The sequence below is a fragment of the Paroedura picta genome, chromosome 2 (assembly GCF_049243985.1).
Source record: "Paroedura picta isolate Pp20150507F chromosome 2, Ppicta_v3.0, whole genome shotgun sequence".
Lineage (NCBI taxonomy): Eukaryota > Metazoa > Chordata > Lepidosauria > Squamata > Gekkonidae > Paroedura > Paroedura picta.
Window position 1 is genome coordinate 58183058 of NC_135370.1, and position 24913 is coordinate 58207970.

At 44.4% G+C, this 24913-nt stretch overlaps 1 protein-coding gene across 11 annotated transcripts in view; it reads left to right on the forward strand.

The window, feature by feature from the left end:
- The first annotated feature begins 206 nt into the window (after positions 1-206).
- NCKAP5 (NCK associated protein 5) overlaps positions 207-24913 on the forward strand; it is a 768088-nt gene continuing 743381 nt past the window's right edge. For 6 of the 11 annotated variants that reach the window (XM_077320245.1, XM_077320241.1, XM_077320247.1 and 3 more), the window contains exon 1: positions 208-493. The gene's annotated coding sequence lies outside the window, so the exon portion shown is untranslated. Of the gene's footprint in view, positions 498-24913 lie in introns of all 11 variants that reach the window. The other 5 variants (XM_077320248.1, XM_077320249.1, XM_077320254.1 and 2 more) reach the window with 3 other exon arrangements.

Sequence of the window (24913 nt, forward strand, 5' to 3'; positions counted from 1 at the left end):
CACAACTGCCGGCGAAACTTTTCTTCCAAGCCGGAGGCCACAAGTCTCCCGTGGGTGTGTCAAATCAGCAAGGCTCGGCTGTTATGAGGGAGGGAGGGAGGGAGGGGGGGGGCGACCCACGGAGCCGCCGGCCGCGAAGATGACACGTTCGGCCCCACTTTAAAAGAGACAAAGGCGCGAGTGTTTGTTGGTGGGGGGAGGGGAAGGGGGCTTATTTATTGCCTCTTGGCACCAGGCTCGCTTGGCCGCTTGCCCTCGGCGGGGCTGCATACAAATATTGACAGAGCACGGCGGTGTTTCTGCAGCGGGCTCTTGGGAAGTGACTGATTAAAACGCCGAAGGACGAGCCGAGAAGTTCAGCCCCTTGGCCCGTCTCCCGCCCTCCCTCTCTCTCCCGCTTCTCAGTCACGTTAGCAGCCTGCACAGAGTGAAAGTGAAAATGCTGAGCTGGCCTCCAGGGGATCGCTGACCTTCTTTCCCTCGGCATTGCCCGGTAGGTAAGGACCGACGCCACCGTGTCCCCCCCCCCCCGGCCCTAATGCACGCTTTAAATCTCTCGCTCTCGCGCGCGCTCTCAGAGAAGGGCTCCTCGCTGTAAAGGACGGACGGATGCCTTTCATAAAATTTAATCCTGGGATTCGGGTGGAAGTGATGAGGCGATCGGAGCAAATAGCCAGGGGACGGTAGCCAGGGCCGGTGGCCCATCAGTGGTAATGTGACCTTTCCCACAGTTCCATTACAGCGGCTGAGAGGGACATGAATCTTCCCAGACGCTTTAAAGACACACTTGCAGCGGAGTGTGGAGGGACCTGTGAGGTTCGCTGAGGAATCCCACTGACCGGGGCTCGTCTGACAGTTCCAAGTTGTCCGCCTGGGCTGGACCTGCGAAATGTCACTGTCTCTTCCAGCACTCTATCACTGCCCTGCTGGTTTTCTACTGTAATAAACACCTATGGTTTCCTTTCACTCGGAGTGACTCAGAGCATACAGGACATGAACTATGCCCCTGTAGCTGGCCTTTTGTAGGGGATTCAGAATGGGTGTGCCCCCCCCCCATTGTAGGGGATTCAGAGTGGGTGTCCCCCCTCCACTTCAGGAAAGGCTTCCATCTGATTATCCACAGAAGCCCATTTCTTTCATCTGCTTTCATCTCTTGGCATCCAGGGTCCGTAGAAATTTGATGACTGTTTTCCAACTTAAAGCACTTATCAGCCTTTGGGCTTTACCTTTGCTAATAAGTAAGCAAGCAAAGACTCTTTCATGCCATAGGAGATCATGTTGCAGTAGGAGGGATTTGGTTAAATGTGTCTTGTTAATTTGTAAGTAGCACTGGGGATATGCCAGAATGGAAACGTTTTAAGAAACGCCCCACATATCCATTGCCAAAATAAACGCTGGCAGCTTTCAAAATAATATTATTAAAAGAATTTTGCAACAAACTTCAACATGTGAGTTCAAACATTCCATGATCCTTTGATGCATCATGAAAAAAACATGCAAATTCTAAGAAATACCTATTAAAATCCTACAGTTGGGGGCTGGCATAAGAGCCTGTTGAATGGCTCTTATTCAGCTGAGCTCAATGGAACAGCTTGTTTGAATCAGTACCACGCATCATTAGAGTTTAAATAGAATTAGGCCCATAGTATATGTTTATGGGCATATGATGTATATGTGTTTGATTATTAACATATTGCAGTGTGGAAGTAACTCTCTCGCTGTTAATGGTGGAAGACCATTTTGTTTCGTGCCCTGAAGGAAAGGCAATATGTAAATTACTCCTGTGAGAATGAGTCAACAGCAAGGTCACAATTCCATGTCCCCATTCTGTCCTTGCAAATAACCTTGTGAGAGAGTCATGGAGGTATCTGGCCCCACAATAGGTTTCTGTTGGGCAACTGAAACCAGGTCTTCTTGGACTAGGTCAATAATAGCATCTGTGTTAGCTGTTGCATGAAGGAACAGCACAGGCCTCTTTTTAGTCCGGGCATGAGGGAGACTGTAGAAAACACTTTTCAAGTAAATAGTGACTTTCTCTATTTATAATGCTATCTATTGTGGCTGCATAGGACTTTGTTTATTGGAAGCCAGAACCTCAGAACATTGATAAGGCTATCTCCCATAATTTCTGAGACAAGGCCTGTTTCCACACAGCAGCATGAAGAGGTCTGACTGATGTTATCTTCTTGGCTATTCTTTATGAGTCTGAACAGGCAAAATAACAGTGAACAGACAAACCAAGAGATTTGTGCCACCAGAGAAACCTGTGTGTAGCCATAACCATATGTAAGTTTTGCCAGTAGGGTCAATAAGAACTCTCTGGGGCTATTTCAGGGCAGGAAAATGGTACAGAAAAACTTAAGCCCCTTTTATCTTCCATGGGTTGGCGTTCCCAGTCTGAATTGGGCACATATCCCTCTCTGAACCATGGCATTCCAAAACACATTTTTGTAATGCATGAATTGCACCTTTAAAAAATTAAATTTCTGGTCCTTGTAGTCTCAAGCATGGGACTTGTACAGCATACAGGAAATATCTACTAAGGGTTTAATAAAATCTGTCTGAACCAGATTTTCAGTTGCCTGGGAATGAAGCTGCTGCTTCTATGGTTATATTGTTACTATCCCCTTGCTTTCACAGCCTGTTCTTCCCAGGTTCTTCTTGTCCTATATTATCAGTTGTTTAATATTTCTTGAAAATTAGTCAGTGGCAAATATGTGATTTGAAAACTAGATACTTTTTATGCGAATTCTCCCAAAACTCTGGTGTCAGATTGCAAATATTCGTGATAACCAGTTTTGTTATGTATTCAAGTCCACCTTTGCAAAGTTAGGAAGGAAACTACCTATGGTGCATTATTCAGTTTTTTTTTTAAATGAACACAACATTAACTGTTGTATTTTGCATGTTGGACCTAGCTCTCAGATCCAGGATAGAATTTAATGAGAGTTTCACCTGAGGTGAGGCTACGGGATATGCTATTTGTAACAACGAGCTTATGCTCACTTGCATGTTTTGAAGCAATTCTTTGCCTTTTAAAATTTTTCCTCCCTTGCCTGCATGCTGTATTATTTCTTTGGGCTCCTCAGAACAGCCACTATCACTTCAAGACTGGCAGACAAAAGACATAACAGCTAAGTTTCCAAGTGGCCTTGTTAAGTATTTGTAAAACATTCCTTCACAAACACTTCCACACTGGCAGTAGTATCATATTTTTATTTTGTTTTAAACTGTGGTACAGTAACAGCTAGTGTTGTGCTGAATGAAGAGGCCAAGTTTAGCAAGCATTTCCCTTTAAAAACGCCTCTTTCCAATGTTTAGCAACTTGAGGGGAATATTTGAGTGGTACAACAGTGCCTGGGAGACAGAGAGCACCTGTGTCTGAAATGGCTTGGCAATTGGATTTCTGCTATTTTGTGGCACTGTAGCAGTGAAACCTCTGCAGTACAGCTTGGCAGAATGAGAAGAGTTGGCCAGGATATGGGCTTGGATGTGCTGCAGATGTGGTTTATCCACTCACAAATATTCCCCCTGGAATGTGTGCTTGAATGCACATTCCAGTGCAAATACAAATGTGCATTCTGGCATGACCAGAACTTGATCAGTGTGAGAATAAAGGTATTGTCTTCCTGCTATACAGGCTGGCTCCATGGATATGGAACAATAGCACATTTACTATGCTTTAATTTGCTAGATGCTGTAGTGGAGGAGTGAGTAGCCCTGTTAAAATGGCACATCATATCAGCAGAACTGGTTTTGTGAGCAGAACTGAAAAAGTATGAGTTGGGAGATGTTATGAGGCGCTGTAAAGGCATACTTTGTTATTCCTTCCAATGTTTTAGTGTGAAAAATTAGTGCTCCTTAAGTAATAACACTGATTTCAGTGTTGTGTAAGCAACCAGAGAAGTCTTTAGGCATACTGTAACATAGTATACAGTAATATTGTTTTCACAGCTGAAGTAAAATTTAGGCTACACGTGTGTAATTAATAGTTTAACTGTGTGAGAGTGAACTGAGGTCCTGGTATCTGAAGATGTGAGCATGCATGCAAAAGCGTATCTTCCCCCCAACAGTACCCAGTTGGTGGCCTGACATTACACTGAGTAAAACTTGCCTAGATTGACCCTCAGTGGAACATATGGACCCAACAGGGAGAGGGCACTCCCTGATTGAAGGCCAAGCACAAGTCTCCCCTGCCTGAGCCTTCCTCTTCCTTCTTCGTGCAGATTCTGGGCACTTGGCAGCATGGGGCAAGATCTAACCCTGCTCCACATCCCCACTCGACAGCACAATGGTAAGCTGGACAGTGGGGGAAGGAGGGCTAGCTGCCCTTGGATGTGCCCCTACTTACTGCCAGGGCCACTCTGTGGTTCTCCTACCCACTGGGGAGTGGGAGAGAGGCTGGCCACGCTCAGAGGTGCCACGCCAGGAGCACTGGTCCCGGCAGCCCTGCTTACTGGCAGGGTTGCTCCATTGTCTTCCTGCTCACTAGGGAATGGGAGGAGGGCCAACACCCATAAGGCCATAGTGCAGGCATGCCTGTTGGCTTACTGGATACAACGGGTCTTGCCACTAGTACCTTGAATAAAACTGTATTGGTCTTAAAGGTACCATTGGACTTAAACTTTGTTCTATTGCTTGAGATCAACATGGCTACCCATTTGAAGTCTCTCTGTTTCCAATAATTTATAGCTATCAGCAATATGTGCAATAGCTGCCTTCTGTTGTTTGACAGTAGGGACAAGGATGCCCACTATTGAAAGATAAGAGCCTTAGAATAAAGTATTGAAAAATTATTCTTACAATACCTTTACACTTGCAACAAAACTGATCCTGGGAAGTCCTTCTTCTTTCTTCTTTTTATCCTTTAGCTGGCGATTGATGGAGCAGGTTGTCCTCTCAGCCAATACATTGCTGTAGGTGCTGCTGGATTTTTTGCCTTGTTTATAATATGTTTCCATTCTTGGCGATTGGTGGCAGTAGTTTTGGCCATATGGATAGTCAATTGCTGATTTCTAAGGTCTTCCTCGATCTGTTTAAGCCATGTTTTCTTTGGCGCCAGTTGTTGGATCTTCCGTTCAGTTGGTTGTTCTCGCTAGAGGAGTTTATGAGGCAGTCTGCTGGTGTTCATTCTGCAGACATGGCCAAACCATTACAGTCTGTGCTTTTGGGTTTGTTCTTTAATTTGTGGCTGGTTCTCACATTTTGTCCGAATTGTCTTATTTCTATTATGATCACATAGAGAGACACCAAGAATCTGCCGCAAGCATTGCATTTGAAAGGTCTCAAGTTTGTTTATGTCAGGTTTTAGTAAAGTCCATATAGGAGGATTGGCAGGATTAGTCCTTTAGAACTCTGTGGACCAACTGATGATGAGGTACACTTTTTACCTATCCTATAAATATTTCAAAACCTTTATGAGGAGCTTCTTGAGTAATGTTCTTCAAAGAATAAAATGTGCTTTTGAACAGAGTGGCGAAACCATAACATGTTGCCTAGTGTTTGTGAATATGAGTTGACGAGTCTGAATTTATTCACTCCTTTTTAGACAACATTTTGCAGGTAGTTTCTGACCTTGCCATGGATGGAGATGGCTTTGGTCGCTCTGACATATGACCTCAAAAGACAGCTAGATCAAGGTCAGTGCTTCTAGATCTCATGGCAGTGTTCAATCCTGTAGATCAGGGGTAGTCAAACTGCGGCCCTCCAGATGTCCGTGGACTGCAATTCCCATGAGCCCCTGCCAGTGTTTGCTGGCAAGGGCTCATGGGAATTGTAGTCCATGGATATCTGCAGGGCCACAGTTTGACTACCCCTGCTGTAGATCATGGGGTAAGCCTTGCAGTGACTGGTTTCCTTCTCCAAAGTTAGAGACAGAGGGTTGTTGTTCTCTCACCAATACTCTTCATCATCCTTATGTGGCCTCTTGCCCATCTCATTTGGAAGTTCAGACTTGGGTGTCATAAATGTGTAGATGACACCCAGTTCTCCTTCTTTCAAAGTTTCTAAGCAGAGGATAGTCAACTGACAGAAATGCTGATTTCATGAACTTAGGCAGATAACGAGTGGGTGGACAGGAAGGGATATACCAGTGTTTGTCTTTTGTGGCCCTTCCTTGCATACCCAGGGAATTACTGATCACCACTGTGGGATGATAGGTGAATTTCTCTAGGCCAGGCTGGATTCTTGAGATTTTTGGTTGGGGGGGGATCACTTGGGCATGAAATTGGGGTCACTGTGGGTGGGCAGGTAGTTGTGAGTTCATGCACTTTGCAGGAGATTGGACTAGATGACCCTGGAGGTCCCTTCCAACTCTATGATTCTAACTATTAATGAGCAACCAGCTGAATACTCCACCTGATGTCTTGGACGTTTGTCTGGAGGCCATGACGGAGTGTCTCCAGCAAAGTCGCCTGAAGTTTTACCACCTGAAGAGAGGTTCAGTGCCTGGGGAAGGAAGGAACCAAAGGAGGAATCAGGGTACAACTGCAAGCTGCACGGACTGTCACGAATTTGGGGGTGACCTTTGACACCTCCCTTACCATGGAATTGCAGATCATAAAAGAAGCTTGCCAGGTGTTCTTTCATCCTCACCAGGTGAAACAACTAGCACCCTACTTGGAACCAGAACATGTAGCTACAGTGCTCCTTGTGTCAGTCACCTCCAGGCTAGATTACTGTAACATTTTATGCGAGCCTGCCCTTATCCCTGATTCGGAAATTACAATTGGTACAGAATTCAGTCACCTGGGATGTCACAGGGACCCTACAAAATAACCCACATTCAACGCAGCTGCATTGGTTGCTGGTGGAGTTCCAGATCAGGTTTAAGGTGTTGGTTTGATCCTTTTAAGTCCCTACGTGATCTGGGACTGACTTAGGCATTGCCCCGCCAAGTATGCTCTTCCACCAGGCATGTGGCTATATGATACTCTTTGACATCTAAATGCCCCTCCCGCCACACCCTCTCTGTTCCATCCAAGTCTGGGGAAACTTTGTCCCCAGGTCTTAGTGACGGAGCATGCTTACTGGATTATTTGGTTATTATATGGTTTTATTATTTATATGTTTTATTATTGTATGAATTCTTAACTGTTGTGAGCTGCTCTGAGAGTGTTTGCTAAAGAGAGGTGGCCTAGAAATAAAAATATTAACAACAACAGTAATGATAATAAAGTAGCACATGCATAGAGTGGTGATACAGATGTGTAAAGCTGTAGTGCTTGGTACTTTTCTTTGAATGAAATCAGACTTCTCACATTAACAGAGGTGAAAACTGAGATTAGAGAAGGCTCCTGTGAAACTATGACCTTTGTTTTGTCTTTCCTGGAATCAACAGAAAAGCTTGTTAAAACAAAGATGTCTATTTACGACCAGGCAGTTCTGAGCATATCCTTCAGGAGGCCAAAGGTTAACTGTGAGCCATGCATTTATCAAAAGCAAGGAAATAATTCTGTTTCAAAGAACAAATGTTTCAAAGACCCCAATGAATGACACTGAGCATAGGAGTTCCAAATTAAGCTCTCATTCTTAACTTGTGGCATCATCACTTGGTGTGACATATCTGCGTCCACAGGTAAGGTCTATGAGAATGAGGAATGGTGTAAAACAACCGTAATGTGAACAGCAACTAAAGCATCTTGTACCATAGTCTCTAAATCTTGTTCTACAACAAATTAAGGTAATGCAAGGTACAGGGCAAGCCCATAAATTAATAATTCCTTAACACCATAAGGTGGAAGAATACGTCTCTAAAGTTAATTCTATTACTGCATTAAGTGAGCTTTGGGAAAGCATGATAAGTTGTATCCAGGCTAAGTTTTGACACCACAGGTTGTATCCAGACGAAGTTTTTTGCTAACTGAAATCATTTCTATCAGTTGAATCATAGAGTTGAAAGGTACCTCCTGGGTCATCTAGTCCAACCCCCTGCACTATGCCAGACACTCACAACCCTATTGCTCATCCACTGTAACCTGACACCCCTTTAAATCTTCACAGAATCAGCCTCTCTGTCAGATGGCTATCCAGCCTCTGTTTAAAAGTCTCCAAAGATGTAGAACCCACCACCTCCTGAGGAAACCTGTTTCACTGAGAAACCACTCTGACTGTCAGGAACTTCTTCTGGATGTTTAGACGGAATTTCTTTTGAATTATTTTCATCCTATATTGGATCTGGTCCGTCTCTCCAGGGCAAGAGAGAACAACTCTGCTCCATCCTCTATATCAGTGGTCCCCAACCCCCAGTCCGGGGACTGGCACTGGTCCGTGGATCAGTCGGTACCGGGCCGTGGCTCCTCCTCATCCTCCTTCCTGGCTGCTGCCTCGGGGGTTGCCCTGCCACTCTGCCACCATTTCTCCTTTGGTGCTCTCCGGTGGCCGCCATGGCTGGGGCTCCCCCTCGACGTGGCACTGCGCAGCTGCTGCTAGCAGTGCCCCCCAGCAGGTGGCGGGAAGTCAGGGGCGCTGGTGGGAAAACAAGTGGAGCAGAGGCTCAGGCGGTGGCGGCGATGTCCCTCGGCAAAAGACTACCTCCCCCTTCAGGCCTCAGTAAAATTTTCAAGTGTTGATCAGTCCCCACTGATAAAAAGGTTGGGGACCACTGCTCTAGTCTATATGGCAGCCTTTTAAATACTTGAAGATGGCTATCAAATCCCCTCTAAGTCATCTTCTCACCAGGCTAAACAGACCAAGCTCCCCCAACCTTTCTTCATACGTCGTGGTATCCAAACCCCTCACCATCTTTGTTGCCCTCCTTTGGACACAGTCCAGTTTGTCTACATCCCTCTTCAACTGGGGCACCCAAAACTGAACACAGCACTTCAAGTGAGGCTGAACCAGTGCAGAATAAAGCGGTACCATCACCTCCCGTGATCTGGACTCGATACTCAGTTTGATACAGCCCAAAATCCCATTTGCCTTTTTAGCCACCAAGTCACACTGTTGACTCATGTTCATTGTATGTTCTACTAAGATTCCTAAATCAGAACAGGAGAACAGTAGTCCGCTGAACTTCATGCAATGTTGCTCTTGGGGGATAGGGGACCCTCAGGAATGCCAAGGGAGCAATTGAGGGTCTGAAGGAGGACAGAATTGGAAAAAAACTTACTTCCCCTTATCATAGAATCATAGAGTTGGAAGGGACCTCTTGGGTCATCTGGTCCAACCCCCTGCACTATGCAGGACACTCACAACCCTATCGCTCATCCACTGTAACCTGCCACCCCCTTGAACCTTCACAGAATCAGCCTCTCCGTCTTGTTTGATTCAAATTCATGGCTTGTATCCAGCTCAAGGTTTCTGTGGGTTAGAAAGATTTCTGTCTGTGGACCACAGCTTTCTCACCTTCTTCCTGAAATTCCCCTTAAATGCTGCTTGAGGAGAAAAGGATTCCCCCAGAAACAATATTTTGGAGGGCATTTGGGGCTACCATGGAAAGAGGAGTGAATAGTCATGCTGTGCAGGCAGGAATTCATCTTGAGGGTGTATCTACAAAAAGTAGACCCTGTGGTAATTTAGAATCCCCTGATAACCCCAACTTACTGATGTCACTTCTAGGTGACTTCAACGCATTGAGTTATGTTCCAGAGTCCTTTTAGCTTTGGGATAAGGTCAAGTCAAGCTCATTAATTTTTAATTAACAAATTATGGCACTGTATTACTTTAATAGAAACTGCTCAGTGGTGCCCCCCATCAAGTGATGCCCAGGGCATATGTCATACCTGCCATATCCCAGTCTTTTTCAACCTTCTGACCATGTAGGAGCCCTTGAAATAATTTTTCACGCTTCAAGAGGGCCCACAAGTGATGTCATCTGGCCCTACCTCTCTGCCACATCATCTTTTATCAGTTGTTCCTTTGGTTTGCAGAACATGATGTTTCCATTGAACCCATGTTTTTGCATAACTTACCTGCCTTAACAGACTGCTGGGAGATAACCAGAATAGGAATCCTACTGGTAATAGTGATGTCAAATCACAGTTGACTTAAAATAACCCTGATGGATTTCCAAAGCAAGAGAGAAACAGAAGTTGTTTATTATTGCTTTTCCCTGCTTAGCTATCTTAGACTTCCTTGGCAGTGTGCCATCCAAGCACTAATCAGGGACACCCCTGCATAGCTGTTGAGATTTGACAAATTCAGGCTAGCCTGGGCCATCTGGATCAGGGCAAAGCACTTCAGAAAGTATTGCAGATGTGTTTGATGAATAATACTGGAACACTGTGTCTAAGTGGCCCATCCATTCATTGGCTCCAGGTGGTTAGTGAAGGGGTTCCAGTCAGCCCTCCAGTAGACCCATTATGCATGGGGGGGAATAACGCACATTCGGGGTGGAATGGCGGTGACTAAAATCACCGATAATGCATGGTGCTGGCTGCAACTGGCCACAGCTTTGGTGCATGCTACCGAAAAAGCCGTGTTAGCAAAACGCGGAAGAAAGCGCCACTTCCGGGTGACCGGGGCGCAACCAGAAGCGGCACCGGGATCGTCGCATGAATAATTGGTTACTCTGGGTTTTTCCATTGTCACGCCCCGTTCCGTGCATAACCGGTGTGCTTCGCGTCTTCCCCCTCCGCATATTCCATGTGACCCGAAATCGCCGTTTCGGCGGCCGTGCATAATGGGCCGTAGGGTTGCCAGTCTTCTTGTGTGTGGGTGGGGGGTTACTATTGAGTTTCTGGTGATTTCTAGAAAGGCGTGACGTCAACCTAGCATTATGATTTGCTTGGGAAGGCCTCAGGCAGCCTGCTCCTCCCCCCTTCCCTTCCTCTGATGTGGGTAGAGCATGGGGCTCTACGTGGGCCAGTCTTATGCGGGGAGAAGGGCTAGCAGTGGTTTATTACTACAGAGCAAGGAAGATGAGGGTAGGAACACATTATGTCCTATCTTGCCTGGCTGCTGATGAACAAAGAAGGTAAGGTGCCATCTTCCTGCCACTTTGCGGCCTGGTAGGGTGAGGACTGTGGTAAGATGGCATTCAGAGATACTGGGCACCATTTTCCTTCCTTCCCTCTGCCTGACAGAGGGTGCAGATGGTGGGAAGATGCTCCACTCAACCTTGTCCTCCTCCCCCCCACACACCATGTCCTGGGTAGTTGGGGTCAAGAAACATGGGCATTCTCTTCCCATGGCTCCTGGGTGGGGAGGATGGTCAACAGCTTCTGATTGGGCACCCAAGCCTAATGTGCCCCAAATCCTTGGGCCAGCCCTCTGTTGAATGTGCTTACATAAGAGAGCAAGGGAAATCTGAAGGTGTATTTTGTAAAAATAGTGTTCCTTGTACTGCAGGGATTCATTGTGCCTTAGACTTCCCAACTCTCAGTTTACACCTATTATCTGTGTTCTCAGCTCTTCTGTGTCCATAATTTATCTTGATTTGCACTTTAAGTATGTTATATCTTCAATATGTTCCTCTTCACTAGTTTCCTCTATTGTTTTACATTATGTTTAAGTTTCTTCCAACTTTTTAGTCTCTGCACAGTCTTGCCCTGTTACATTTATCTTCATTGCTTCCTCTTTCTTCTCTGCCTTGGTCCCTCTACTCATCAGACAATGATCTTCTCATTACACCTTTGTGCTATTTCTCATAGCTGTGTTGTCTCTCTCATGGTCCCTCAGCTGCGGTCCTGTCTCCGTTTGCTTATTCAGCTAGCTTCCTCAATGTTATTATTGAATGAATATTTTCCCTCTTGCATTTCTTTCTTGGTGTTCTGTTTGACCACTTTGGTTATGTTCCTTCTTATAGTTTAATAGTTGCATGCATAATGTCTCTGCCGACCCAAGGACATACATCACAGCATGGGTTTTACTTTAACTCTTTTATGTTCTTTTAAAGTTTTATCAGCGAATGCACATTTTAATGCGTTTTCCAGCCCAGTCACTTTTCTTTCGTCTTCTGTCCTCGTGGACAGATGAGACCAGTTCATTTTTATTGCACTTAAAATATATTTGGTACTCATGTAAATAATAAATGTTGATAAAACAGGACGAATGTTTCACCTTTGCATGCTGTGAAATGCAAAGGACTGAGAAGACAGGACTAGCAGAAGGAAGGATCTGAAAGGTCTATTGAACAGGAAGGTTACAACCACACATCACTGGATTCTGTTGCACTGCAGCAATCATTTGCCAATTGGATTGTGTTGTCTACATGTCAGAATCCAGTTCTGAATGACTGCTCCATCACAATGTTCTATGAAGTGTGGAACTCGATGCATCTGAACTCAGCAGATGCCAGGGTCAAAATCACTGGAAGAAATGAATGGAAGTGTGGCATTGTTATATATTAAGTCATTTTGGTGTAGTGGTTAAGAGCTACGGCTTCTAATCTGGCGAGCTGGGTTTGATTCCCCACATGCCCCTCCACGTGCAACCAGCTGGGTGACCTTGGGCTCATCACAGTCCTGATAGTGCTGTTCTCACAGAGCAGTCCTGTCAGAGCTCTCTCAGTTCCACCTACCTCACAGGACATCTGTTGTGGGGAGAGGAACTGAATTTGAATTTATTGTTGAAACCGAAGTGATAACAATGATACACATGAACATTGCGGGGAGAGGAAGGGAAGGCGATTTGAGACACCTTCAGGCAGTAATATGCAGGTTACAAAAACTAATTCTTCTTTTTCAGGCTGGTACTTTTAAGCAAATACACCGAACAGAAGCAAAGGTATCCTGTAGAGATGCTGGAACATTCCTTGGGTAATCTGTGAAATTGCTGTTTTATCATGTGTGTGTGGAGGAACATAGAGAGGGAAGGTGACATGGTATAGCCCAATCTCTTCAGACCTCAGAAGCCACACAGAGGGTCAGTACTTGGAAGGGAAACCACCAAGGAAGACTGCAGAGAAAGGCAATGGCGAAGCATCTCTGCTTCTCACTTGCCTTGAAATGTCCTTGCTGGGGTTGCTGTATGTTGGCTGTGGCACTTTGCACACACAAAGTTTGAGAAGATGACCCTGGAGGTCCCTTCCAGCTCTATGATTCTACAAGTGGAGGGGCAATTGCATCAATAAATGGGTTCCTAACTGACACCTATGAAAATGAGTTTTGGACTGACTTCCTGAAATACTGTATATGAGCATATAAGCAGAGTTTTTCAGCCCCTTTTTTAAGCTGAAAAAGTCCCCCTTGGCTTATATGCGGGCATTAACAAAAAAGCTTCCAGACACACTGGAGGGTGGGGGTGGGAGACAAGTATACTTGCCTGAAGAAGCAAAGGCAGGAAGAACAGAGACGCAGCAAGCCTGGGAGGGAAATAGCAGACTGCCTTCCCCCTCACTGCCTTAACGAGGCTAGCATAAGGCTAGCACATGTTGCAGGAAGCTCTGCAAGAAGCTCTGAAGCCTCTGTCTCAGAGCGAGAGCAGAGAGCAGAAGGAGGAAACACACCTAGAGGAAGGAATAAAGTCAAGAGGGATTAGAGGGAAAGAGGAGGGAGGAGGAGGGTGGGAAGAAAAGGGGAAAAAATCCTGCCCAAAACAAGGGAGGGGAGGAAAGGAGAAAAATCCACTATCCAAACACCACCTCGGTTTATATGTGAGTCAATAAGTTTTCCCAGAGTTTTGTGGTGTAATTAGGTGCCTCGGCTTATATGCGAGTATATAGGGTACCAAGTTTTACATCCAGTATTAAAGAATCCAGATGTGCAGTACTGAGCAAATCCCAGGAAGGCTGTAAACAGGTGCTTGAACGTAGTTTTGGGATGGATGATGCTGACAAGGGAACTTAATCTTGACAAGATAGATTCAAGGGGGGTAGCCATGGTCAGAAGCAGCAGAACACAGTTTGAATCCAGTGGCAGTTTTAAGACCAATTAAATTTTATTCAAGGTATAAACTTTCATGTGCATGCACACTTCTTCTGATACAATGAAACAAAATTTCACTGAAGACTGACAACGTTTCATCTCTGGGTATAAGTGAGAACTGAGTTACTTAGAATGTGTAGTGAGATAAGAAATTGATATTTCTGTTAAGACCAGGGGGTTCCATTGTCCTGAGATTTTGTAATAACTTGTAATTCAGCAACCCCTCATTCCAGTCTGTTTCTGAAATTCCTTTGCAATGAAACAGCTACTTTGAAGGGCCCCTTCAAAGGGTGCCCTTGGAGGTTGAAATGGGCTCCTAGAGGTTTCTCACTTCTGTGATTCTTGCTGTAGATAACAGAAAGGTATTGTTGGCACATGGGTGGGGAGTTGTTTGAGATTGGAGGTTGTTTATAGGCAAGAAAAGGTTTGCTCCCCTAGCACTTTAGAAAGAGAACTATCATTTGGCTGTTGTGGCTTTTCTAGGCTGTGTGGCCATGGACTGGTAGTTTTAGTCCTTGGTGTTTTGTAAATAATTGTAGTTAACATCTTCAGAGGTAGGACACAGAAAGATGGCTCCCATGTCCTACCTATGAACATGCCAGCCATAGTTACTGGCAAAACGTCAGGGACTAAAACTAGAACATGGCCACACAGCCCAGAAAACCCACAACAGCCAGTTGACTCTGGGCATTAAAGCCTTCGACAATACACAGAGCTGTCCTTATTCACTAGAGGCTGTAAGTCCATCCAGGTTAGATTACAACAATATACTTGATATGAGACCTTGAAGACTGTTTGGAAGCTACAGCTGGTACAGAAAGCTGTGGCTAGAACGCTGACTTGAGTAGTTTATAGGGGCCATATTATTCCAATTGTGGCCAATCTGTACCAGCTCCTAATTTTTTTGGACAGAATTCAAGGTGCTATTTTTGACTTGACGAGGTCTACATAACGTGGAACACACATAGATGAAGGACCACCTCCCCCCATACAGTCTAATTACTATGCTTGTCTTCAGGGGCTCTCTTTCTAGTGCCCTTTTCATCTGACGCTAAACAGGTAGGAACTCAAGAAAGGGCTTTCTTGGTCATGGTGCTGAAACTTTGGAATTCCCTCCCCAGGGAGAGTCTTTTTTCCTATCATTGTCTTCTGCCTGTGGATAAAGACCTTTTTGTTTTGTTTTGTTTTGTTTTGTTTGGCATTCTCTCACTAACTCTTATTAGTCTTTTTCCCTGTTTACATGTTATGATGCATTTAAATTTTTATGTATTTATATTATTTTTGTGCAATTGTGTTAAATATTTTATATCTATATTTGTATTTTAAATGATTTTTAATGTCTTACATGTTTTAATGTTCGCTGCCTGGGGGACCAGAATTGGGTGGAAAGGCAACATGCTTTAAATAAATAAGCAGAACGCTACTATTCTGAGCCGATTTATTTCAGTAGACTAGGAAGGATGTGAATATTCAGGATTGCACTGTGAGTTTTAAAACCAACATACAGTCCAACTCTACAGGATACTCCCCTCCCCCAGCTTTCAGTAATAGATCTTAATTATCTAATTGCCATATCTAAGATATAGCCTATTTATACAGCTCCTGCACTCTCCCCCCCAGAATTATGAGATTGAGCAATGTAGTCTGACAAACCAGAATTTAACTTTTCACACACTCAGTAATTAACGTTGATAAACGAGAGGGCACGTCTTTGAAAAGGTTTGGCAAGTGAGGCACATAGCTGTGGTTTCCTAAATGCTACTCGTGTTGCCTTGATGGAATTATTGCTTTCTAAAATATTATTACTCTGTCCAAACAACCACAATCGTCTTCCAAAGCCAAAGAGCTCTCTCTCCGCCCCTTTTCTGTGTGGTGCAAACCACTAAGATAGAGGATCACTTTTAGAACTACTGCTACTGTGGTAAGCCACACGAATGCCATATTTTGTCACCCCATCACAGTAGAGCCTGCACTCATACCACATAACTGGCTAGAGATTTTCTTTTAGAACTGATCTGCGGGAGTCAGTATTGGCGTGTAGTTCAACTGTGATCCATATTAAACTTCAGTCTCCACCATAGTGATAAATTGAATGGGGGTTGCATGCTCATATTCCAGCAAAATGTCTATGTACTGTCCTGGTAGATGTGGGAACTTGTAGGCCAACTTCATTATTATTCCCCATCCAGGATTGGGGAGAAATCCAGAGTGAGCTTCAGCCACACACATTTCCCTGCATTTCTCTCCAAATAAAATACATGCCTGAATCTCCTTGTCTTTGGAAGGTTAACCTTCTTTAAAGAGAATTCAGTCTCCAGAGGTAAGAGATCCAATATGTAATGGATTGACTGAATAAAGGAAGCCATGGCCTTCGGCTTGTAAGACCTGAGCAAGGCTGTAAATGACAGGGAATTTTGGATACCATAATTTATAGGGTCACCATAAGACAAAAGTGACTTGTCAGGCAGTACATATCAGGAACACAAGAGATACTTGATGTCCAAAGCAGGATATTCTAGTTCTAAATATGTACTTTTCCCAATGGTGAAGAGATGAGCAAAAGACGAGAGTGTCTAAGCCAGAATGAGTCCAAAGTCCTTGTTCTCTGGATGTATGGTGATAACATGGAAGATTTAAACAACTTCAGTGTCTCAAGTCACAACACTTGTGCTTTTCTGGGTAAAGCACAGCTTCCTGCATTCTTCACTATCTCCTGAGTATGGCCTCCTGAGCTCAATCCGTATCACAGGAAAGAAGAAAACAGATTTTGGTGGTGAATAAAGGATCTCACCGGAGTTGGTATGCAATGCATGAAGTATGGGTTGGTTGACAAAGTACATTTGGATTCTGATGCTAGAGCTCATTATGGAATAATAATTAGGGAACCAGGCTAGCTTGATATCCAATGCAGAAATGGGCTGACTTTCTTTTTCTATGCTGCATTTATAACAACCTTCAAGGTCATGCAAGTCATAGGAGGGTCTATCAGGATATTCACTGCTGGTAGCAATGTTTTGAAACGGTCCCTTTGATTTTGGACGGGAACTATAGATTAACTGCCATGTATATCATCTATATACTAATGGTGAAGTCAGCCAAATTTTTGGACACTTAAATCTGGTCACTGGAGCTGTGAACAGGCAAGGCAAATACTTCTGCAAACCTTGCAGAAAAATGTACTTTTTCTTTAATGCAAAAATATATTGTCATTTATGGCCTAGTAGCACCACACTAGTTTTCCTAGTCAGAGGCTGCAGGGTGGGGCATGATGAGCTCAAGGAAGAGGGACTGATAAAAGTTAGGTTGGTTGCAGGGTGGGAAGGAGATAGGGTTGACAACTCTAAGTTAGGACACTCCTGGAGATTTCGGGGAGTAGAACCTGGAGAGGTTAAGGTTTGACAAGGGGAGGGACCTCAGAGTGGTATAGTGGCATTTCCTCCAGGGGAACAAGAGTGTCAAATTCCAGATAGCGGCTAGAGATCACCAGATAATGGAGATCAGTTTCCCTAGCCAAAATGGCTTCTTTTGAGAGTCGATGTATAGCATTATACCCTGCTGATATAATTTCCCTCTCAAAACCTCACCCTTCCAAGGCTTCAATCCCCAAATCTCCAGGAATTTCCCAACCTGGAACTGGCAACCCTAAGGGGGAACTGACCTATGTAGTTGGGATTCCAGGAGATCTGCAGGACCCATATGAAGGCTGAACAAAGCAAGAAAAAAGGAGGGCTTGTGTGATAATTGCATAGAATGAACAGGAGGAAAGGGGGGGGGGGTTAATCGCAGTTCATTTATGTTCCCTTTGAAGATTGAGATAGCTGTGCTGAGGAGCATACATGTGTTTATTTTTAGTGTCCTTGGTTCTTTGCTTCTTCTACTGCTTCCCTTGAGTTTTGAATTTGATGTATACCTTTCATCTCAAGTCATTGGCTATAAAATTCAGTGATGGAAAGGGATCCACCAGGGAAATTTTGTCTTGGCTCTGCATTCACTTGTGTGACTCAGTCCTCCTTTGCTGACTACAGTGATTTACAGTGGCAAGATAGCTGGTGTTTTAATCCACGCAGAAGACTTGCTTGGTCAATATATATTTCACTGTTGTCTTGTGGTAGCCATCTGGGTAAAAAGAGTTTTATTACTGTGAGAGCCCGTATGGTATAATGGGCAGAAAGTCAGACTTGGATCTGGAGACCCAGGTTGCTGTGGAAACTTGCTTGGGTCAGTCACACTTTCACATAACAGGGTGGTTTTTAGGATAAAATGGAGGAGAGGAGAAGGGTTGCTTTAACTGGTCCTCACAGGCCCACCAGGGTATGTGAGGTAGCTCCACCTAAGGAAATTCTGGGAGCCGAATAGCTTTCCAAATTCTAATCCAATCCACTCAGAAGTAAGACACATTTTATTCAGTGAGGCTTACTTCTAGGAAAGAGGAATGTAGTCTCATTCTGATCAACTCATTCCTATCTTTTTCTGATTCACATTTTATTTGAAACTTTGCAGTATTTCATATGGAGTCCATTTAAGTAGATTGGTATAAGTGACTCTCATTATATCCAGTGGACATTCAGAGAGCTCTCATAATCATTTGTTTTAGTACATCCCAATATTTACAAAGGGCAGCCACTCTTATGGGATTCCAGGAGCCTACTTGCTGTGCCATCCCATCTTCCATTTTTGTGCTGTCAGGGTGGGCTCTGCTACCTCTGATGCTGGCTGAAGGGATTTAACTGGGAAGGAGGATTGCAATGGGGCCCTGGAGCAGCCAGAGGGGCCAGTGCTGGCCTGGTAAGGCAGGGGCCAATTGGGTCTTTCTTTTTCATTTAAACTTTAAAATAGTATAGTATGGTATTTTCTGCAGGAAACAGTGGAGACTAGCATATTGGGTGGCACCTCCCTTAGGAGCCCATAAACCTGGACTACTTTGTCCAATTACCTTCAGATTTGGAGGGTGGAAATAGAGGGTTGTCTCAAAATTCCAAAATTAAAAAAAAATCACAGCCTGGTAACAAAACATTCAGAAATTCAGGATAATGAAAAAGTGCCCTCCCAATCCATAATTAAACTTGGATTTTTTTTCCTGGTACACACCCCTACTCAATCTATTGGACCCTGATAAGATTCTGTTTCACATACTGTTTGCTGTAATGACAGGGCAAAAAAACGGTTTAGTGAGTTTACCACTATGTACTTGAGAACTAAAAAGTATTCATAGTAAAAGTTTGAGAAGCAATTTAAGGACCTCCTGGTGATACTCCTCAATGGAGACGGGGGAGGGGAAGGAACAGGGAAGGCAGCATTAAAACAGGAAGTGACATCAAGGGACATTTAGCATTTCCTAATCTCTCTGGATTTTTACCATAAGGATTTGAAAATTTCTACAGCTTTATGATGTCACTTCCTGTTCTAAAACAAAGTAACACCCCAGCAGTCTCTACCCCACTGGTGCTCCTGGGGATTGCCAGTCCAGGACTGACAACCCTGTCACCAAGTCTATTGCAAGGATGATAATATGCTGTTTGCTTTAATCTGGTCTCACTTTATAGGGGAGGAAGAGATGGACAAGATCCCATAGGAGCTGCAGGATCTGTCTCAAGAGGATGTTTTAGTTTTGCTTTGTTTTTATAAACAATATCATTTAAAAAAATAAACCATACATTTTGTAGATGTTTTGCGACTCTTTGGCATGGGATATACAATATAAACAGCGGCAACTGTTTATTTTTGGTATGGTATTAATAACAATTGTATTTCTTTGAAAATAAGGTACTAAGATACAGGGCAGGTGGAAATGAAAAAATTAGCCAGTCCTCATGGACACATTTGGCTCTCAGAAAACTAATAAAATGAGTCAAATATGAGCAGTTCTGGTACAAAAGAATCTGTGTATAGATTCTAGGTTCCAAAGGGAGAAACTTTAAGAAATTGGAGCTGGCAATAGACATGTGTTTGTGTAACCAATAGATTCCTTCTTGTTCCTGGTCTCTTAGCTCCTTAAGCTTTGGCAAGCACAAGAGGAATGTTTTCTGCAGGCAGTTTTAGCATTTCCCAGTCTTTTAGTCTTTTGGCTTGGTATACATTTTCCCTTAAGTGTTTTCAGAGCATATATTGGTTTGTGCTTACCGCCTTAGGGCAGAGTTCCAAAGATCAGTTTGGGAAGCTTTCCTAAACTTGAGAAAAAAAATCTTAAGATATTCCCCAAGAGTGGCTGCTCATTTTTCATCGACTGCCCTTAGTTGTGTTCCTAGAAATTAGCACTTGTTGTTTCTGCTATGAATTTGCTACATCTAAGCTAAAGACCAGACAGGAGTTGTCCTTGGCCTGTGATAAGCCAGCTGGGAAGGTGCAGGTTGGTGCTTTGCCTTAACACTGACCGTGCTTTTCCCTGAATGAAATCTTTTCTCTTTGAATACAGGAATTTTTCCCATCATGGCCCAATGGGTGAATTCCATTCTGAGCATACTCCCCCCCAAATTTCCAATCTTGTGTTCTATCTACAACTGCTTGAAAAGCAGAGCCATAGAATGAAGGTTGGTAGGTTGCCATCCCTGGGTTGAGAAATACTGGGAATCTGGGAGGGAGGGGAGCCAGAGGAGGGCAGGTATTCCAGCAAGGTATCATGCCACAGAATCCACCTTCAAAAGGGGCTGTTTTCTCCAGATGAACTCGTCTCTGTAACCAGGAGAGTCATTATAATCCCAGGAAATCTCCAGCCCACCACCTGGATGTTGGCAGCCCTATAGGATGCAGATCCTGAAATAATGTAGCCTCTTGATTTAAGAAATTTAAGGGATTTAAATGGTACTTTAGAGATAATCCTGATGTGGCTAGGTGGTCACAAGTGACTCACCCAAAACTGCACCAAATGCCTGTATCAGGAACTCAGCCTTTATAATGAGACCAGTGGCACTTTTAAGACCAACAAGGTTTAATTCTGGGTATAAGCTTATAATCAGAATTAAATTTGTTGATCTTAAAGACACCAATGGACTCAAACTTTGTTCTGTTGCTACAGACCAACATGGGGTGGAACCGTTGTTGATGCTTTGCAATGCCAGTTTAATCAACAACAAATCCTCAACCTTGCAAGATTATTTCACAAGGCATGAGGTTGACCTGGCTTGTGCGACCGAAACCTGGGCCTGTGAGGGTGAAACGGTCGCTCTGAAAGATCTGGCGCTGCCTGGATTTTCAGTCCTGCACCAGCCTTGGCTCCAGGGGAGAGAGGGGGTGGCCATCCTGGTCCAGGATACTTTTCTCTTCAGGGCACTCCCTGCACCATCGATCGCAGGAGTTGTGTGGGTCAGCCTAGGGTGGGAATCGGTTGAGAATGTGGCTATCTGGGTGGTATGCCACACTCCCAATGCACCCTCTGATTCCCTGCCAGCCCTGCTGGAGGCGGCGGCGGCTGCCTGGATGTTGCAGTACCCCCAAGCTTTTGGTTTTGGTAGACTTCAATGTCCATGCAGATGCACCATCTCCAGGATGTGGTCTGGATCTGGTGTCTGCCATGGAGACATTAGGGTTCTTGCAAATTGTTGCTGGTCCCCACCCATCAGGTTGGTCATACCCTCAATTTTATCATTGGCACAAATGTAGAGGTAGATCCAGTGTCGTATAACATCATTCCATGGTCATACCACCATGCCCTGAAGGCCCGGCTGAGGATGCCACCCCCTCCCTGATTGGGTGACAGATATATTTTAGTCCACCTGCAGAAACTTATGGAATCTGAGAGATTCCTGAATGCTCTGTGGGACCCGATGCCTTCTGATGTCCTGTTGGTCGCCATTAACAAGATTACTCCTATGCGCCATCTCTGTCTTCGCCTCAAACAGCCTACCTGGTATTTCCAGGAGCTTTGGGAGACGAAGAAAGAAGTGAGATGGCTAGAGTGGGTGTGGAGGAAGACTCACAATGAGGTGGCTAGGACATCTCATTGCATGCTTAAGAAGGTGTATGAGAATGCGGTGAAAGTGGCGAAAAAAGACTTCTACACCGCGGAAATAACATCCACAAGCTCTTGTCCATAACAATTGTTTAGAGTAATTAGGTCACTTACTGCCCTCAAGGACAGTCAAGGGAATTGTATTTGAGCTGTGTGGCTTTATCAAGTTATTTTGTGGACGAAGTCCAGTTGCTCCACCGGGAACTTTCTACCACGGTTGATACAGTTAATGAAGTGGAAGCTCCATGGCTGTTGTGGGGCTTTGTGTTTGATGGCTTCAGATGGCTCTTGATAACTGAAGTGGGCAAGTTGCTGGGTTCAGTGAGGGCGACCACTTGCCTCTTAGACCTTACCCGTCCTGGCTGCTTAAGTTGGGCGATCAGTGGGTAGGAAGCCCCTTGAGGGACATTGTGAACATCTCCCTTACATTCCAGAGGGGCTCAAGGAGGCAGTGGTTCGTCCCCTACTGAAAAGGCCATCACTGGATCCATGGGACCCCTCCAGCTACCAACCAGTTTTGCATGTGGGTAAAGCGGTAGAGGGAGCCGTGGCAGACCAGCTCCTAGCATTATTGCAGGAAACTTTGGCCCTGGACCCATACCAGTTGGGCTTCTGTCCTGGCCACGGGGTGGAGACCACGCTGGTCAGCTTGACAGATGACATCTGGCGCCAGCTAGACCAGGGTGGGTTGGCCATCCTTGTACTTTTAGATCTATCAGCTGCATTTGATGTGGTTGTTGGCCCACTGCCTTGCCGGAGCAGGGATTAGGGGGATTAGGTGGACTGCACTAAGATGGATGGTCTCCTTTCTCTGGAACTGGTCACAGAGGGTTGCCATGGCGGAGGAGTTATCGGACCCTGTGGGGCTCCCCTGTGGAGTTCCGCAGGAGCAAATTCTCTCCCCCACATTGTTTAACATCTACGTGCTCCCTCTGGCTCAGTTGGTCTAATGAAAGTCCTCCTGATTGCAAGCTAGACACGGGGGAGATGGGGAGTTAACTGTAATGTATAGTCATCTTTTAACGTGTTGGGGATTTTAAGGGTTGGGCTGTTTTTATTATTTTATTGTAAACTGCTGCAAGTCATTGAGAGTGGTGGTATATAAGTTAAAGAATGAATGAATAAATGAATAAATAAATAAATAAATAAATAAATAAATAAATAAATAAATGGCTACCCACCTGAATCTGCCTTTAAGATGGGTATCTTTCTTATCTTAGTCACAAGATTTGCAATGCTTTTCAAATAACTTCTCACATCATGTTGGGCAGCCCTTGATCTGCATCTTTTTATGTAAGAGGAGAATGATTTTGGCACTTAAAAATACCATAATCTCCTAGCCCCAGATAGGAATCTTTAAAGAATGCTTAGATGATGACTTTTGGTTTACAAAACAGGGACTTGAGCACAGGAATGCTGATTGCAGCTAGCCAAGTTGATCAACAAGAAAATGGTGAAAAACAAAATCCCTATAGAATCTGGAAACAAGCAGGACCAACAATATGTTCCATTGATTTAACTCTATTTTTTAAAGGACTGTAACAAAAGTACCTTGTGAAATATTCATTATTATTATTATTATTATTATTATTATTATTATTATTATTATTATTATTATTATTATTATTATTATTATTATTATTATTATTATTGTATTTATACCCCGCCTCCCCCCGAAGGCTCGAGGCCTCATGTAAACATCCCACCTCATATGCATTAGGCACTTCTGTGTTTTGCATTGTTTTGCATAGTAGTGCTCTGCAAACTACCAAACTTTCTGAATATCTGATTCCAGTTCTGTGCTTTTAGCAATTTGCAGGAGATAAAATCATGGATGAGCTGTATTGTTACTGAGCATCTTTACTGAGATGGTAAGAGAAGATGCATAACCCCAATGGAGTTAAACTAGAACCATTAAAGTAAGTGAAGGATGGAGGGGAAGGGGGAGGACTTTACTTAGAACCCATGAACACAAGGTAGGAATTAATCTGATTTTTCTTCTGAGGCCCTTTCTGCAGTCATAGCTTACTTTCAATTATCACTGAATTCGAGTGGGTAGTCTTTTAATCTGAATCTTGTGCCTGCAATCTCTCCTTTTTAAAAAGATCCAGTTTTCTCTTGGTAATTGCAAAGTATGTGTTCTGCTCACCAGTGAATAAAAACGGATGTCAAAACACTAGTGCTGTCTGGTTGGTCTCTCCTTATTTGTCAGTTTCACGCTGACTTTATTTTTTGAAATTGCATGGGGAGATGCTTCCAGCTGCATGTATGGAAGAGTAGCCATCTTGATTAATGTTTAAGGCTTCTCCCACATTTCAGTACCGCCAGGCTGTCATAATTGTGCACCCTACCTGATCTGACACCACCTTTCACTGTCTTCACACCTGAGGCTCCCAAGGTCTCAGAAATTAGAGGGATGAAGATAACTTGCGCTAACATCCACTCTAAAGGCTTGGGGACTGTGTTCACCACCATAAGTCTCTGCACCTGTCTTCCTCCCTAACCTCATGCTGGAGCTTCCTTTAATCCCCTTGTTGTTCCTTGGCTTGTCCCCCCCCCCTTGTCTACTATAGTATCCTCATGGCTCCTCTTCCTTCCTCCAGCTGTCACTGGTCTTCTGGCCTCACTGCCTCAAGTGTGCCCAACCCTGCTGGTCCCTCTGATTCATTGTTCCTGCCCAATCAGGCCGGCAACTTCATCGGCCCTGTTTCCTGGCTATTCGGCCCTGCTGCCACCTTCAGTCTGATTAGGGAAAGGGATCAGACTTCACCATCCTCCCATTTTGTTTCAGGCTTACCCTGACTCTTTGCTTCTTCGTGTTGTGCTTGAAGGTATCACTGCCATGGCTGGAGGTCTAACTGAACTCATGGAGGTTCTGGGTCTCTGAATCACCCTCCAGTTCTTTGATGATTTGGCTGCTTTCTCCTTAGTAAAGTGAGAACTGGGGTCCTGAACACTCTCCCTCTCGTAGTGGTAAAGCCCATGGTCTCAGTTTCAACCCCCTTTGACATATAGTCAGCATTGGTGAGTTCGGTTCCCGGGACTGAATAGAAAAGCCAAAATGGAGAAGCGAGACACCCTATTTGTCAGCATCTCCCAAGGCCAACTTACATGGGCAAAGAAAAGTAAAAGGGTCTTGGCTACCACTGTGCTTTTCATGTTC